The sequence below is a fragment of the Schistocerca cancellata genome, chromosome 2 (assembly GCF_023864275.1).
Source record: "Schistocerca cancellata isolate TAMUIC-IGC-003103 chromosome 2, iqSchCanc2.1, whole genome shotgun sequence".
Lineage (NCBI taxonomy): Eukaryota > Metazoa > Arthropoda > Insecta > Orthoptera > Acrididae > Schistocerca > Schistocerca cancellata.
In genome coordinates, this window is record NC_064627.1 from 1,089,865,261 (window position 1) to 1,089,883,494 (window position 18,234).

The 18,234-nt window shown below is 43.9% G+C and overlaps 1 protein-coding gene and 1 pseudogene across 1 annotated transcript in view; both read right to left on the bottom strand.

The window, feature by feature from the left end:
• LOC126161233 (frizzled-9-like) overlaps nt 1-18,234 on the bottom strand; it is a 384,093-nt gene that overhangs the window by 218,639 nt on the left and 147,220 nt on the right. The window lies entirely within an intron of this gene.
• On the bottom strand, nt 5,742-5,859 carry LOC126164161 (5S ribosomal RNA; annotated as a pseudogene).

Here is an 18,234-nt window from a genome sequence, read left to right on the forward strand (position 1 = left end):
AGTTATGACGATACGGACGTAAGGACAACACAATGTGTAGTCCCCGAGCGGAGAAAATTCTCGACCGACCGGCAGTCGAACCCTGGTTCCTTCGAACGGTTCAAATGGCTCTGAGCACTATGGGACTTAAATTCTGAGGTTATCAGTCCCCTAGAACTTAGAACTACTTAAATCTAACTAACCTAAGGACATCACACACATCCATGCCCGAGGCAGGATTCGAACCTCCGACCGTAGCGGTCACGCGGTTCCAAACTGAAGCGCTTAGAACCGCACGGCCACATCGGCCGGCTCCCTGGTTCCTTCGTCTGGCAATCCGCAGCGCTGACCGCGCAACTGCCGAGGCGGACATCTGGAAGCTTGAAAGTGCTGAGCCAATGAGTGTATTCCTCTATCAGCAGAGATTTACTATAAACGTGCGGGCTACTATTACTCACAACCGGTATCATTGGGCCGTATCTTCCGCCTAATACGCTCGACGGACGAAAAAAAAATGGCTCTAAGCACTATGGGGCTTAACATCTGAGGTCATCAGTCCCCTAGGCTTAGAACTACTTAAACCTAGCTAACCTAAGGACATCACACACATCCGTGCCGAGGCAGGATTCGAACCTGCGACCGTAGCAGCAGCGCGGTTCCGGACTGAAGCACCTAGTACCGCTCGGTCACAGCGGCCGTCTCGACTGACGAAAGAAACCGCTTCTTTCTCCGTCAAGTACTGCTGAAAATGTTGGAGAATATCCCACTAGCTGGTTCAAATGGCTCTGAGCACTATGGGACTCAACTGCTGAGGTCATTAGTCCCCTAGAACTTAGAACTAGTTAAACCTAACTAACCTAAGGACATCACACACAGCCATGCCCGAGGCAGCATTCGAACCTGCGACCGTAGCGGTCTCGCGGTTCCAGACTGCAGCGCCAGAACCGCGCGGCCACTTCGGCCGGCCCCACTAGCTGTCATGCTGTGACTGCGGTTGCTCCCTAATGGTGCTGCATCATACTTTGCCGTTGATATCAGACAACATGTAGACATTGTTTTCCGCAGCTGTTGAGGTGGGCAGCACCGTGGCCAGTACGTACTTTTGTGCGGGCAGACTATTCGTACGAGATAACAATAGACACTGCAAATGAGATGATTCCCATGTAGCTGAAGTTGCAGCCACTATGCGTGAAACACCTGCTTGTTTTCAAGATGACAGACCATTATTAGAATGCAGATGCCGGTTGTGTAGTAACGCAAACAGACGACATTTCAGTAACATCCCTAAAACATTATTCGTCACAAAGCAGTTTGAACAGCATTACAACCTTCATTGATCCTTGGCGGTGAAACGGTACACCTGTGACAACGGAAATATCACCGGACTCCTCCATGTCAGCAAATCTGATTGAGACTGCCAGATCAATGAACACAGTCATAAAACCGTACTCGCATACGGAAGGACGACGGTTCAATCCCGCGTCCGGGCATCCTGATTTAGGTTTTCCATGATTTCCCTAAATCACTCCAGGCAAATGCCGGGATGGTTCCTCTGAAAGGGTACGGCCGACTTCGTTCCCCATCCTTCCCTAATCCGATGAGACTGATGACCACGCTGTCTGGTCTCCTTCCCCAAACCAACCAACCAACCATAAAACCGGGGACAGCAGGGAAGACAATTTGCACACTTAACACAAAACCCACACAACCTTCACACTGTGCGATCGATTTATCACGACTCGACCTGTCATGACAACCACGGCGTGTCACAGGCACACGGACGCCGCAGCTCGCCCAGGAGACGTCAGAGTCCAGCATGAGCAGCACCTCTCACCAATTTGGACGGGAGAATGTTGACTGGAATACTCTCTTTCAAATTCTGAGGGTGGCAGGGAGCGAAAGGCTATTTACAATTTGTACAGAAACCAGATGGCAGTTATAAGAGTCGAGGGACATGAAAGGGAAGCAGTGGTAGGGAAGGGAGTAAGACAGGGTTGTAGCCTCTCCCTGATGTTATTCAATCTGTATATTGAACAAGCAGTAAAGGAAACAAAAGAAAAATTCGGAGTAGGCATTAAAATCCATGGAGAAGAAATAAAAACTTTGAGGTTTGGCGATGACATTGTAATTCTGTCACAGACAGCAAAGGACTTGGAAGAGCAGTTGAATGGAATGGATAGTGTCTTTAAAGGAGGATATAAGATGAACATCAACAAAAGCAAAACGAGGATAATGGAATGTAGTCGAATTGAATCAGGTGATGCTGAGGGAATTAGCTTAGGAAATGACACTTAAAGTAGTAAAGGAGTTTTGCTATTTGGGAAGCAAAATAACTGATGATGGTCGAAGTAGAGAGGATATAAAATGTAGACTGGCAATGGCAAGGAAAGCGTTTCTGAAGAACAGAAATTGTTAACATCGAGTATTGATTTAAATGTCAGGATGTCGTTTCTGAAAGTATTTGTATGGTGTGTAGCCATGTGTAGAAGTGAAACATGGACGATAAATAGTTTAGACAAAAAGAGAATAGAAGCTTTCGAAATGCTGAAGATTAGATGGGTAGATCACATAACTAATGAGGAGCTACTGAAAAGAATTGGGAGAAGAGAAATTTGTGGCACAACTTGACTAGAAGAAGGGATTGGTTGGTAGGACATGTTCTGAGGCATCAAGGGATCACCAATTTGGTACTGGAGGGCATCGTGGAGGGTAAAAATCGGAGGCCAAGAGATGAATACACTAAGCAGATTCAGAAGGATGTAGGCTACAGTGGGTACTGGGAGATGAAGAAGCTTGCACAGGATAGGGTAGCATGGAGAGCTGCATGAAACCAGTCTCAGGACTGAAGACCACAGCGACAACAACAACTCCCTATGACGAACTGAAGCCATGACTCGGGTACCAAATTTTCCATAATATCCAATAACTAATAATTACCTCATCCTTGCATGATCTGCCGCAGCAAACAAGAAAATCGCTACTGCTCTTACTAAGCGACCACGCTGTCGTAGAACTGCTTTTCCCCTTGGTGCTTGCCTTGGCACTTCCCTTCCCTCCCCTCCACCCCTCTCCCTTACCTCCCTCTGCCCTTAAAACCGCTACTATTCATTCGCTTTCGTCCACTTCGTCACCTCGACAGGCCCATGTTAGTGGGTAATCAGACCCAGGCGCACGGACATGATCGCACACCCCAATCCTACGAAATTCTCGAGTGAGGCTAACAAATACAGAAGTGAGAGTAGAACTTTCGTGATGGTCACGATGCCGGTGCGGGCGTGGAGGGGCTCCACCCTTTCATCTACATCTAGATCTACATCCATACTCCGCAAGCGACCTGACGGTGTGTGGCGGAGGGTACCTTGAGTACCTCTATCGGTTCTCCCTTCTATTCCAGTCTTGTATTGTTCGTGGAAAGAAGGATTGCCAGTATGCCTCTGTGTGGGCTCTAATCTCTCTGATTTTATCCCCATCGTCTCTTCGCGAGATATACGTAGGATGGAGCAATATACTGCTTGACTCCTCGGTGAAGGTATGTTCTCGAAACTTCAACAAAAGCCCGTATCGAGTTACTGAGCGTCTCTCTTGCAGAGTCTTCCACTGGTGTTTATCTATCATCTCCGTAACGCTTTCGCGATTACTAAATGATCCTGTGACGAAGCGCGCTGCTCTCCGTTGGATCTTCTCTATCTCTTCCATCAACCTTATCTGGTACGGATCCCACACTGCTGAGCAGTATTCAAGCAGTGGGCGAACAAGCGTACTGTAACCTACTTCCTTTGTTTTCGGATTGCATTTCCTTAGGATTCTTCCAATGAATCTCAGTTTGGCATCTGCTTTACCGACGATCAACATTATATGATCATTCCATTTTAAATCACTCCTAGTGCGTACTCCCAGATAATTTATGGAATTAACTGCTTCCAGTTGCTGAACTGCTATATTGTAGCTAAATGATAAGGGATCTTTGTTTCTATGTATTCGCAGCACATTACACTTGTCTACATTGAGATTCAATTGCCATTCCCTGCACCATGCGTCAATTCGCTGCAGATGCTCCTGCATTTCAGTACAATTTTCCATTGCTACAACCTCTCGATATACCACAGCATCATCTGCAAAAAGCCTCAGTGAACTTCCGATGTCATCCACAAGGTCATTTATGTATATTGTGAATAGCAACGGTCCTACGACACTCCCCTGCGGCACACCTGAAATCACTCTTACTTCGGAAGACTTCTCTCCATTGAGAATGACATGCTGCGTTCTGTTCTCTAGGAACTCTTCAATCCAATCACACAATTGGTCTGATAGTCCATATGCTCTTACTTTGTTCATTAAACGACTGTGGGGAACTGCATCGAACGCCTTTCTAAAAAAAATGTTTACGCGGTCAATGTCTCAGCTGGTTCGGCCTGCAGAGTGACAAACGGCCGTCGGCGGATGTGCCTGTCGTTCCGCTGCGACACGGCACAAAGCCCGCCAGCAAGGGCGCTCGGAACGAATCCTCCGTTCCGTTCCCAGTGGCAATCACTGCCACGCCAACCGCCGCTTCTGGGAACCTATCTGCCGCTGCTACCAGAAGAGTCACTGCAGGAATACTCTCACTGCGAATGAGCTCCACACTCTCTGCCTTTGGTCTTTTTCTGGGAGACTGCTCCAGCAGTTCCTGGAAACGTGCTGAATGCAAGCTGCGAGACACATTAAGAATGCGGCCAGTAAATGGTATTATCGAAAGAGGCCGACTATTTTCCATATGGATATTGGCAGCATTCTGAATGTACGAGTACCGTTGTATAAAGTTCCTTAATGTTTTCTGTTGTGTCTAGACAAGACAGCCTAGACACAATGAGAGGAAGCCGAAAGGCACGCGCTTAAACTCACGCAGGCTTGCGTGAGGTCTGAAACAGGATTCGTAATGAATGCTATAAAGAAAAGTACGTAGCTTCTGGAATACTTAACTTTAATCCACATTTGTAGAACATCGCTCTAGATGATACATTAATAGAATCTCAATATCGATTGAATACGGCGCCTTGCTAGGTCGTAGCAAATGTAGCTGAAAACTATGCTAACTATCGTCTCGGCAAATGAGAGCGTAATTCTCAGTGAACCATGGCTAGCAACGTCGGCTGTACAACTGGGGCGACTGCTGGTCAGTGTCTCTAGACCTGCCGTGTGGCGGCGCTCGGTCTGCCATCACTGACTGTGGCGACACGCGGGTCCGTCGTATACTAGCGGACCGCGGCCGATTTAAAAGCTACCACCTACCAAGTGTGGTGTCTGGCGGTGACACCACATTTTCATTAAAGCTTTTTGCAAACGCACAGTCTAGTTAATGCGTCGAAATCTCCGGGTGTAAGAATACGCGTACTGTAATGGAGTGTTAGGGCCGATACTGTCCGTGATATAAATGCCATGGTGGATAAGAAAGGGAGAAACGCGAGGACGTATACGAACGATGGTTATGTCTACAGGGAAGTTGCAACGCCGTACAACTGTAACGGAATTCTGGTAGATCTGCAGCTTGGAGCAGGGAATTCCAGTTGACCCTCAACATGTCCCGAACAGGCCATGAAGGCCCAAAGGTACGGACTGGCCGCCGTGTCATCCTCAGAACACAGGCGTCACTGGATGCGGATATGGAGGGGCATGTGGTCAGCACACCACTCTCCCGGACTTACGTCAGTTTACGAGACCGGAGCCGCTGCTTCTCAATCAAGTAGCTCCTCAGTTTGCCTCACAAGGGCTGAGTGCACCCCGCTTGCCAACAGCGCTGGACAGACCGGATGGTCACCCATCCAAGTGCTAGCCCAGCCCGACAGCGCTTAACTTCGGTGATCTGACGGGAACCGGTGTTACCACTGCGGCAAAGCCGTTGGCTGCTTCTTGTAATAGCTGGACTTCAGTGCTGTTTATTCTTTTGTTAAGTTTCTTCGCAGGGCTTGGATAAAGCTATAAATAGAGTAAAACTTTTGTTTACTGTATTAACACGTTTGCTAATCGTTTCTGCTCCTGTCCAGCTTCCCTACAAAGACAGCTGATTAACTACTCTGTATCCTACCTCTCCTTACCATGCTGTACGAAGTAGTACACAACAATGAGTCGATGTAAACAGTCACAAACGTTGAATATTTAGGGAAATTGTTAGAAAACACTATCGAAATGTAATAACAAACAGACCTGTTATGAATGAATTAACAATATTTGTAGCTGTAAAATGTATTTTATTAATTTCTATACAATGGTAAGCTTTACTTACGGAAATAGGCACTCGATACTACAGTAATCTCTGCGATGACTTACCTGTAAAAGAGAAAAATAAGTGAGTTTTCACTCCACATAGTACCATGCTGGTCAAAGCTTTTACACTTTGCACTGTAATATATGCCAATTACTTTCATAACTGAACGCTGTTACTCTAGAAACATACACCAGTGCATTGTTCTTTTAGTGCTATCCACGCCAATCACAGTTTGATACTCTTTCGAAAGTCCCTTGTCTGGAAGTCGCGTTTGAAAATTAACGCGACTGTGTTCGTTTATATTTTAAATTTATCGTTATTTATAAAGAGCGATCAAAAAGTCTCCGATCGAAGGCCGTGCAGTCCAGAATCGGTATGCCAATCAGACAAAATCGCCGCGAGCACTGAGGCAATGATCCCAGCGAGGCACCAGGTTGAAGGTACCCGTTTGGTAAAGCACCGTATCCTGCTGCACGAAGAAGTCCGTAGATGCCTGCTGCACATCCTCACGCGACAGCAATCGTCGCCCCTTGAAGGCCCTTTTTACGGGATCGAAGGCGCGATAGCCGCCAGTGCGGCCGAGCGGTTCTAGGCGCTTCAGTCTGCAACCGCGCGACCGCTACGGTCGCAGGTTCGAATCCTGCCTCGGGCATGGATGTGTGTGATATCCTTAGGTTAGTTAGGTGTAAATAATTCTAAGTCTAGGGGACTGATGACCTCAGATGTTAAGTCCCATTGTGCTCAGAGCCGTTTGAACCATTTTTGAAGGCGCGATAATTGCCTTCACCTGGGTCGGCCTAACTTCTGCGTTGCAACATTTGCGATAGGGCGACATACGTTGTCATGAAGCTGTTGCACCACGTGTCGCAGTTCTCCCTGACGTTTCGCATTACTTGCCCCCCACACATTCGTCACTTTCCGATGGATGTCTAACATGTTTCTCCTTCGGCAGCCAAGAAAAGAAAGACAGCATATTGGTCCTGTTCGAAATCATCTGGCAATAACGTCGCCATATTTCACGTTTCCGCATTTACCGCACGCACGTCGGAAACACACGAATGTCACACTAATCCCTTGCCTTAATTTCGGTGCTTAAGAAAGGCTGTTTGGGGAGGAAAGGTCAATATTTTACACTGTGATAGTATAAGTAATTCTGGACAAAAAATGTTATATGAACATAGGTCCGCAAATGCTTCGTTAGGGAGGTATGGGTATTGAAAGGAATTGTAAATCTGCAAAGTTTATGTGCACATCATGAACGTATACGCAATACAACTGGACCGTAACGTGATTTTCTTGAAAACGTTTGAGAGGAGTAGAGTTATGTTACACATTTTTACATAATATTTATTTATTTTGCATTTAGTACATATGCGTTATAACATACATGTACATGTATTCAGTTGAAAACGCCGTACCACGTCTTTTACAAACGGCTTTAACACTTTATCGAGAACAGGTTCGAATATCCCACCATGAACGTAAATGCACTTTTGCGCTCTACCGACATGTTGTGTTGCTTGTTCAGTTGCCTGTGGTTGGTTCCTAATCAATTCAGCAGCGTCCGTGATGCGACGAAGCAGTTCACTCGCGTATTTGCCTTCACTTTGTGCACCTCTGATTTCATCCAACCCCATAAATAGAAATCTAAAGGTGTGAGGCCAGGTGATCTTGGAGGCCAGCTAATAGCACCGCCACGGCCAATCCAGCGGTTAGGGTAGGTGCGGTTGAGGTGGTCCCTCACACGTAAGGTAACATGTGGAGGGGCACCGTCATGTTGAAAGTACATTCCAGTTCGCTTGGCTAAAGGAACGACTTCCAATAGTTTCACAAACATATTTTCCAAAAAATGCAGGTACCTCTCTCCCGTCAATCGCTGATTGACAATAAATGGACCTATCAAACGGTTACCTTTCATGCCGCACCAAACATTTATGGCAAAACGAACTTGGAAATTGCTACCGACTGAAGCGTGTGTATTTTTCCGTGACCATCGATGATTATTGCGTGTGTTGTTTATTCCATGTCGTGAAAACTGGGCTTTGTCAGTGCATAGTAAGTATGGAAGCAAATGACTATTCTCAATTACCCAGTGACAGAATTGAAGTCGTTGGGCATTGTCGCCAACGAGGAGATTTTGGGCACGCTGTATGTGAAATGGATACAGGTTTTCCGCATGTAATGTTTCCCATACACGTGTCTGTGGGACATTCATACGCAGAGACATTCGTCGTTATGTTCGTACTGGGACATCGCTCAACACTTGCGATAATTTCTTCCTGTTCTTGCAAAGTTTGTTGCCGTGCACGCTCGGACGAAAAATGTCTACTTGGAACAGAGCCTGTTGCACGCAAAGTGATAAACACTTTGGTAAACACCCTGCGATCTGGTAATCGTCGCGTCGGAAAGCGCCTGTTGTATTCTTCTCTTGCAGCGGTAGCACTACCGTCGCAGAAGCCAGAAACACACACCACATCTGCGTATTCCTCTTTACTGTAGACGTGTGGCATTGTTAACAGCGCTTGTACGAACACAGTTTACACCATACATTACACAGCTAACCCATCCGTCGCCGGTACACTGCACAATACTGCTTACACGGCATAACTGCGCAAACAACGGGTGATGTACTACGTACGCCACATGACCATAATACGTGGTAGGTTACATAGCGTAAACATGGCATGTACCCGTGCATCGTTTGCAAGAAAATCACGTTACGGTCCAGTTGTAGTGCGTATATTTTCATGCTGTGAACATCAGTTTTGCAGAATTAAAATTCCTTTCAATACCTATACATCCCTAACGAAGTATTTGCGGACCTATCTTCATATATTGTTCAGCATTACTTATACTATCATTGTTTCAAATATTGATCTTTCCTCCCCAAACACCCTGTATACTCGCGTCGAAGTCGCGCTACGTTGCAGCAGCAACGCCTCAAACAGAAACTCTTTGATCGTTCCTTATATCACAGCCAGTATTTTGTATACGGGACAGGAGTTTCGGGCATAAGAAATAAAATGCGAGTGGTGGAAATGCATAAGATCAGAAAACTGCTTCCACTCTAGTAAGATTCAATAGCGAAGTCAGCTGTGCTGTAAATTTGACAGTACACTGCTGACTGACATTAAAAAAAAGTTAATTTAGCGAGCTACATGGCAGTTTATTACTATCAGTAATTTAGATGGTTTGGAATAAAATTAAGAGTGGCGACACATTCAACTGTACTGTTTGGCTTCAGGAAAGGAGCATCAACAGAACATTGCATTTATTATTTTATGTATTAGTCACTTACTGTGCTAAATGATCAGTGGAGGACAGTATGAGTCCTTTTTATTTAATGAACGCATTTTGCCGGCCGCGGTGGCCGAGCGGTTCTGGGTGCTTCAGTCCGGAATCGCGCGACTGCTACGGCCGCAGGTTCGAATCCTGCCTCGGGCATGGATGTGTGTGATGTCCTTAGGTTAGTTAGGTTTAAGTAGTTCTAAGTTCTAGGGGACTGATGACGTCAGATGTTAAGTCCCATAGTGCTCAGAGCCATTTGAACAATTTTTGAACGCATTTTCTTGTATGTACCACGCTACAGTTTTGCATAAATTGCAGCATCATAGAATTAAGGAAAAAGGTCACTGATGGTTTATTTCAATTCTAAGGAGAAAAAAAAAGAAGCAAAAAGCTATCATCCAGTGCCAACAAACAGGAGTTAGATCAGTATTTGATTGTGGTGTGCCAAGGAGAGGGGCAGGGCTTACCACAGTGTTCTCTTCTAGGTCTATTGTTATTATAGGGCTATATGCAGAATTTAACGAGTGAAAGTGCAAATATTTTTAGATGTGGTACCTTAATACGTGTGTTGGCTGTTTTTTTTTCTCTGTGTCGAAGAGCATTCCCGCAAACACGTCACACAATTTACTAACTGATGTTTTCTGCACGGTCATAACTGCACCACTAACTGGAATACGCCTATCGGTATAGACTAACCATTTTCCGTCCATGCGTCCGCACTTACAACACCTTTCCTGCTGCCCAGGGGAAAATCAGTATTAATGGCTTGTTTTTGCCACATGAACTTGGGGAGGTACTATACAAGCTAAAAACATACGACTTGTAATAGCTATAATTATTACTCTTCAAATGGCGTAAATACTGATGTATGTTGTCACCATCAGAAATATCTGCACTTATACCCCTTACACCCTGTCTACCGGGCGTCTGTAATGAGAGCTCTGGTGTTTTGGCACATACTGGCAGTTTCGTTTCTGCACTGTGCAGCTGGAGATAGCCTAAACAAATACTGCTCATCATTTCTCTCATGTGACGCATGTCGAGCGAAAGCGTCAGTTGGTTTTCCGTTAAAAAGAAATTATTTTTAAAGCGGAATTTACGTGCCCAGTCGATAGGGCGGTCGCAGATTTGTCTAGTGCGTTAATTGTTTTGTCGGTATGTATTTATAGGGACAGTAGAAGCCCAGTATCCCAGCAGCGACTGGGAATCGCTGCTGCGTGGCGGTTGATTTACTATCCCTGTTAACACATGTCGATAAACGAGATATCGCACTAGACTAATTTGGGACTGCTCTATGGAATGGGACGCAAAATTTCACTTTAAACATAATTTTGTTTGTAACGGGAAACAAACAGACGCATTCCGTCGACACTGGGCGTTGCGTCAAAGACATGATGAGCAATATTTGTTTGTTGTAAATATCTGCCAAAACGCCAGAGAAAAAGCGCCTACCGACCCACGGGATGTGAAAATTCGCATGGACGAAAAGCTGGTGACGTCACAGCGTGGGATTCCACATTCCACTACACTGCGGAGCGTGAAATGAAGACCTTGGTATGTCATATATTTGCCTTGTGGCGGAGTACATGGTCGGTGAGATGCCAAATCGTTTTTATGTCACAAGCAAAACTTAGAAGCCGCCATACTGTATGGAGTTAAAACTCCGTATTTGCTTTTTTTATTATTATTATAGAGTATGTGGTATGAAGCTGTTTTAAAACATTAGCAAACTGAGGATCTATGTCATAATAAAATGTCAGGAAACTACGTATCGATGTTTAGACTTCCCATATCTGATGCATTTAATGCCATAACGTTTATGGTATGAAAGTACACCGTTTCATTGCTACAGCAAAATGATGATCTACCAAAAGCGGTCTCTGGTTTTTCGGCAGATTTTTGCAGTTTCGTTTTTTTGCATTGTGTAGCTGAGATATGTATCTGCTGGAGGCCACAGTTTTCGAGTTATTCAAGAAAAAATATTTCAAGGTCAGTTTTGGTCGTCTTTTTCTTGAACAATTCGATAACTGCAGCCTCTAGCGTAAACGTATCCAGTAGAAAAGATAGCTACATTAAATTTCCTACAAGAAGGTCCTGTCCACTTTTTCTGTAGGACTAATAGTTTGCATGTGGAAAACGAGAGAATATGAAATTTCGCGCATAGTTTTTGAAGGCGTTGTGGTTGCATAAAATCCATAGGTAGGGACAACCGAATCACTCTGTCTTTACGAATGGACTTAAATATATATAATCTCTCTCTCTCTCTCTCTGTGTGTGTGTGTGTGTGTGTGTGTGTGTGTTCACTAAACATGACAGGTCATTAAAAAAATTTTTGTTGGTGTTGGAAATTAAGCCACTGGGGCAGAGTCAGTACATATTTTCTTCTTTTTTGCAGATGACGAGTGGCCCGCGCATTAGCAGAGAATAATGTTAGCCTAGTTAAAAAAAAAAGGCAGATCGGGTGTATTACTTCTGCTGTGTACAGAAATTGCTGGCAGAGCTTTGAAAAAAAATATCACAGATACACTGTTTCAATATTTTCTAATGTTTCCTGTAATTTTTTTTTCATGACCGTTACAACGTCGTTCCATTAGCCAGTTGCTTTGCCTTACGGAACCTGAGTGAAAACAAAAAGCGAAACAATCTGTATTAATTGAAGGAAGCATTTTGTAGTGGCATGAGGACTAATTTATGATCCTTATCATCCTTAATATATGTTTATTTGGCCATTACGCGTTCCGAGTATCAGATAGCCTTTCCCATGCTTGTTTCAAACAGACGGTCTTCGTATGAAAACTGGTGACTGGTAGCGAGAAGTCTCAGCTAGAGCTGACGTTTGAAATCATTAAATTTTCAGTAAACTCCATCACACCCCTCTTCGTAAGTGACAAAAAGTACATGATACGACAACCAAAACGTATACAACTACGTGCATTCTCAAGAAGAACAACGATGATTACTAAAGGAAAACTTTCAACTCGTTTGAATTAATCTCCTACATAGTGGGTTTGGTTTCTATCCGACTCACTTTGCTTCCTTGTAATTTTTGTCGGTGATTATTAAAATTATCACAAATCATGCGAGCATATATAGCCTTCATCCTCGTCAAGCAGTTAAAAATTTATTATCATCATATCTGTATTCTGAATTATTGCTCATAATTATGTTCGTATTCACTTATGGAGCAGTTTCATCTACTGAAATGTCATATATCTTCCCTCTGGATGCCAAGTAAATTTATACGTTGGCATACTGATTGCTACAAGACACAAGGTAAATAAATATCCCGCTCATCAGCATATTTATGAGTAATAATTTTACAGTTGCCAGTTAGTGCGCACGGGTCATAGGCTTATACTTAAGTTTCCACGTAACTTTTTAATAATTCTGGTCTGAGAGGGCACATCGGAAAAGAGAAGGCGGAAGGTAATCATTTTAGTTTTGCGTCATTAAAGTCTGTTCCAGTCGACTACCAAGGTTTATTAAGTTTTAGTTTTATCCGTGTAACCGAATCGTGTGGGGGATCATAAAATATTTTCAATCTTAAAAAAGTTTTAGAAACAGTAAAAGACTGTATGTTCTCTCACTGCATGGTTCCTTGCAGTATACACGACACGCTATTTCTTTGCAAGGAAGAATGAAATCATTTTGCTGAGTTATAAAACTGTCACAGCTGCCTTTTCCTTGGGCATTCATTAATTTATGACCCGTATTTAATAGAATTTAGTTTCCGCCAATACCAGGAGAACTTTTATCATCCCATCGCTTTTAATGAACAGTAAAAGATTTTTACAACGATTTATAGTAACGAGCAGGGGTGATGTTATATGTCCCTCTCTACCCCCCGCCCCCCCCCCCCCCCTCCGCCCTCACTTTCCATTGAGCATATTGGACCGTATAAATAAAGTGAAGCAAATGATTTTCCTTCGAATTTCGAAGCTTAAGCTTCGGAATTTATGACAAAACGGAGAAAAACGCTTTTCCTTCCCGTTGTGCTCTGGCTTCGGCATTAGATAAACTGTATGAACAAAGAGAAACTCTGACTTCAGTCTGGAAGCAACAGCTTCTAAAATATGAAGGCTGGTCAGTTTGCAGAACTCACGTTTGCAGAACGCAGATATGGGTCAACTAGTAGCATGTGTACACCGTGATAAATGCTACAGACCACGTCGATGTCTGCTTGGAGAGCATTATAAAATTCTATATCGTTTCAACGAAGGAAATGTTATATGGATTGCGCTTCATTTTTTTCCCGACACAGGGGAAAGAAGATGAGGAGCACTATCATTAGAACAGAGGATTCTTCTGTATGCAGCTGACTTAGGATTCCAGTCCGGCAGAGCAGAAGAAATAGTCGTTCATCAAAACAGTGTGCTGATTTTCTAAGGAGATAATGGAACAAAATGACATTCGAATCAAATTTCCGGCGTCACCACATGGCGTGAGTGCGGCAAGAAACGAGTGGCTGGAAAATGTAAATTTGCAGGTTCTGTGGGTGTAACTGATTCTGGTACATACGAATTCCGTAACCCATTTAGTATGGCGACGAGTGCATGAATACAAAGGGTTTCACTATTATAAATGTGCAGGCTACGTGCAGTGTAAAGAAATAGCTCACACAGCGTTGAGGCTAACTATCCCGGGTCAGTAAATGACAGTCGACTATGGAGAAAATCAAGTGTCGGGGAAGTGCTAATTGAATTTACGAACACTGTTCTTTTGGGTGATGAAGGCTATCGCCTAGAGCCCTGTTTGGTGACCCCCTATCGCATTTCAACAGAAGAGAATCACAAATCATCCAACAGGCTTTTAAAAGAATGAGGGTCGTGGTACAGCGTTGTTTCAGTCATCTAAAGAGACGGTTTCCTATTTTGGAGTTTGTATGTAGTGTTTCCTTATCAAATGTTCCAATAATTATAGCTTGATGCTTTGCACTACATAAGGTCGCGAAACATCTACGGGATGAAGATTTTGAAGATACTGCATAGGATTTGCATTGCGATGGCGATAATGAAGAGGAGGCTGTGAGAGGGAAATGCTTAGAAGAGGGTATAAAAAAAGACAACAATTTGCGTCTCTAACACAAAATGCAGAATTCTGAATTTTTTATATATATATAACTATTTTCATTTTCAGTATATTTGGTACGATATGATAACTGTCCTATCCATGGTTTTATCACCTGACGATAAAGATCTTATATTTCGCCTAACATGCGGATGTGAATACTTTTATGAACCTGATGATGGGCAGGCGACTGAAACTGGTTTTATAAATAAAGTATTTTACCAGCAGCTCAGTGCGGTAAAATGAAATTTTTAAAATTTTGATTTTCCTCCTTTTGAGCGTTGTTTTTGTTGTAGATCTCTGCATTAAGGAATTTCACTATCACACCTTCTTTTTCCATTTGCATTCCTGTCAACTTCAATTGCTTCAGTGGCACCAGGCTGTATAATTCCATGATACTGAACACCTGTGTGTCATTTGTTTCTAGCAAACAGTTTGGTTTCTTCAAGGATGGTGACATGTCATATGAACTTGCTGTAGTCGAGGAGATGCTTCTTGTTTCTTTATTTTTGCTGAGGATATGTTTCTAAAGCCGTACTTAGAAACACTATCCTATTTTCTACAGATACTGAGCTTTCATCTGAATCGGATGAACACACCTTTAATTGACATGTCACCTGTGTTCACTTAGAACAAAAACAGCGAAAGGAAGTCTTACGGCCAACAAAACAGCAAAATCAGATGCTCGCGCTTACTGAACAAAGGTTGCTGACAATGCAGACGAAGCAGATCACTAGAAGCATTTGCTTTTGTGTTAGAAGTAAAAGATTGGAGTAAAAGGTAAAGGTTATTCATACAGTCTCGTGCAAAAGCTTCCCTTCTTCCTTTCGCTGGCAAGTAAATGCTCAGACTGGTACAGGGAACAAGTGCTTGTTGCACCTTAGGAGGACACCAGCCGACAGGTCATAGACGAAGGACTGAGAAAAACCTTTGAACACCGTTTGTTCCAAGTACTCTTCAAAATAATTCATTAACCAACAATAATTTCTTTTCGTTAACAGCAACGAGGTACAAGGCTAACTTAAAAAGACATTAAAGATGAAACTTGAGCTTTCACCATTAAGAAAAGGCATTAAACGTGAAATACCAGAAGCGGAACAGCTTAGATATTCTTTAAAGTATTTTTAATTACAATTTATCAAAACATTAAATATTAATAATTTACATTCGAGGTCATGAAGAGGCACACCATAACCTGAAAATTACAACAGAGCAGCCCCACGCCAGGTCGGGGCACGAACCCGCAGGCGACGTGACATCAGACGCAGCGCGCTGGGGACCACAAGCCGAGAGAGGATGGAGATAGCTCATTACAACACGTACAGCAAAGCTCTCTTAAGCAGTGGACAGGTTAAATACAGCCAAAGCCTTTGTCCCACCTCTAAAAGAAAGCCAATGAGTAGTATTAAGTTAAAATTAAAGTGCAATCGAATGTTAACTCGTCTTCCAATGCTAGTTAAGGTTAATAGTTTCGAGCAAGGTACATGCTTAAGTCCGGAATTGCTACTGGCCAGGTTCTAAAATTATTAGTATCTTACCTGTGGAAAACATTGTAACACTCCACCCGTCACTTATCTGGTTTTGGTGTGTGTTCACCCCAGGTAGTTCACTAACAGATCAACAGAGAGTGCGTCCGCCGCTCGTGGTCTCGCGGTAGCGTTCTCGCTTCCCGAGCACGGGGTCCCGGGTTCGATTCCCGGCGGGGTCAGGGATTTTCACCTGCCTCGAGATGACTGGGTGTTTGTGTTGTCCTCATCATTTCATCATCATCCAGGAAAGTGGCGAAATTGGACTGAGCAAAGGTTGGGAAATTGTACGGGCGCTGATAACCACGCAGTTGAGCGACCCACAAACCAATAATCATCAACAGAGAGTGCAAAACTGCCGCAATGTCCGATAACGCAAGGAAAGTAATAAGGGCCTGTGACTCTTGATTGAACTGCGGTGGCAGTGTTGACATTAATTGATTCAGAATTGATCACTTTTAATTAAAAAGGGGTGCAAATTGATGTTATATTCAGCTATTGAACACCAGATGCAAATGTTGAACATAAAATTAATTAAGAAAGTGACTTGGGATTTCAACTACTTGATTGAAAACAGATGCAGTCGATTAGCACAAATTTATTTTAACTCCCGACCTTCAATCATCACATTACAAGACTCTCCTATCAGGCGTGGAGTAAAGCGCGATAACTCAAAATTAATTCCTATCGACTGACCCAGGCGTAATGCGAAGTGCGAGAAGAATTCTACAATACACGGCCCATGAAACCCTCGTGGAAACTTTGCCGACGTGATCCAATAAATTAATCAGTGGCCGGAGCGGGAGCAATATCACCGAATTAAGCGTGGCGGCGCGTCGTCGTTGTGCGGACGTCGGCCGACCTCGTGGTGCTGCAAGGCTGCGCTCGTCTATTCACTTCTAGCTATCTTGCTCAGTACATAGCTGAACCAAAACTTTCTATCTCCAAGCTCAACCGTTCCGTTTACGAAGTCCCAAACTGCAGAGATGCTCACTCTCTCTCAGGCAAGCTGAGTAAAGAACGCCACGTCCGCACTCTAGGCAAGCTGGAAACGGAAGACCACTACAGGGACTTCTCCCAGTCCGCTCTTCGCCTCGGTTTCCCCTCCAGCAAAATCACTTACGCCAATTGCAGTGCAAGTCGCGTTAATTATGCGTCGCTTCCCAGCGCCGACCAATGCCTACTCTGGGAAGTCAACAAATTCCCACAATATTTTCCTTCCTTTCAACTTCTGCTATTTAGCTCCTCCCAGGCCACCCATCAAGGTTAGCGTCTGCACAAAACACCAATTTTTCCGGAATTCTGACTCCCAGGAGAGTACTTTAAATTCCTCGATTCCTACGTTCCCATCAGAGGCCGGCGTATTTCATTCTGTCGCTCTTCACCTGATTTACTTCAGACTCTGCGGTGAATTCAGCGTGAAGTTGCTATAGTCACGTACACGCATATTTTGGCCTCTGTTGGCTGCTCTACCGTAGCTTTGCATGGCTTACTCGCATGTTTCACTGAAAATGGGACAACGGACATTTGTCAACAGGCGTACAAATTCTCCGTCTGCTTCCCGGTACACCAGCATGGGGTCAACCACCCACTCACTGTCACTCATCTTAAGGCAGCTGGAGGCCGCGCCCCGTTACCGCTTTCTCAGAGCTTGAGCCGCCCTAAGCTGCCTATTGTCGCTTCCCCAGCCAACCACGGTCAACTCTGTATACTTCCCTGGGATAAACTAGCCTCCAGTAAATCGACGTGTTTCCACAAAGTTTTCATGTCGTGTGAATTACTTTAAAACCATCACCCGACATTAATTATTCCAATACGTCCATACTACCACCCTCTATAAGATGCATTGTGCCTTGTCAGTCAGTTTTGTTCAGCCCTACTGTTCGCTCAACGTGAGTTAGGTGATCTTAAATAACTTCATGTAAGAGGCATAGTTCTTGCCATCTTACAATTTATCACCACAATCTTAATAAATGCAGAAGCAGCCTTCAAACTAGTATCCATAACCCAAGGGATGGCGTTTTATTAGTTCTCAAGAACTTAAGTTGTCCTCATGGTATTGTTTTAGCACAGATTTACATATAATTTAATAAAGACAAGCATTATTTAGGCGTCATATAAAATATTCCACTT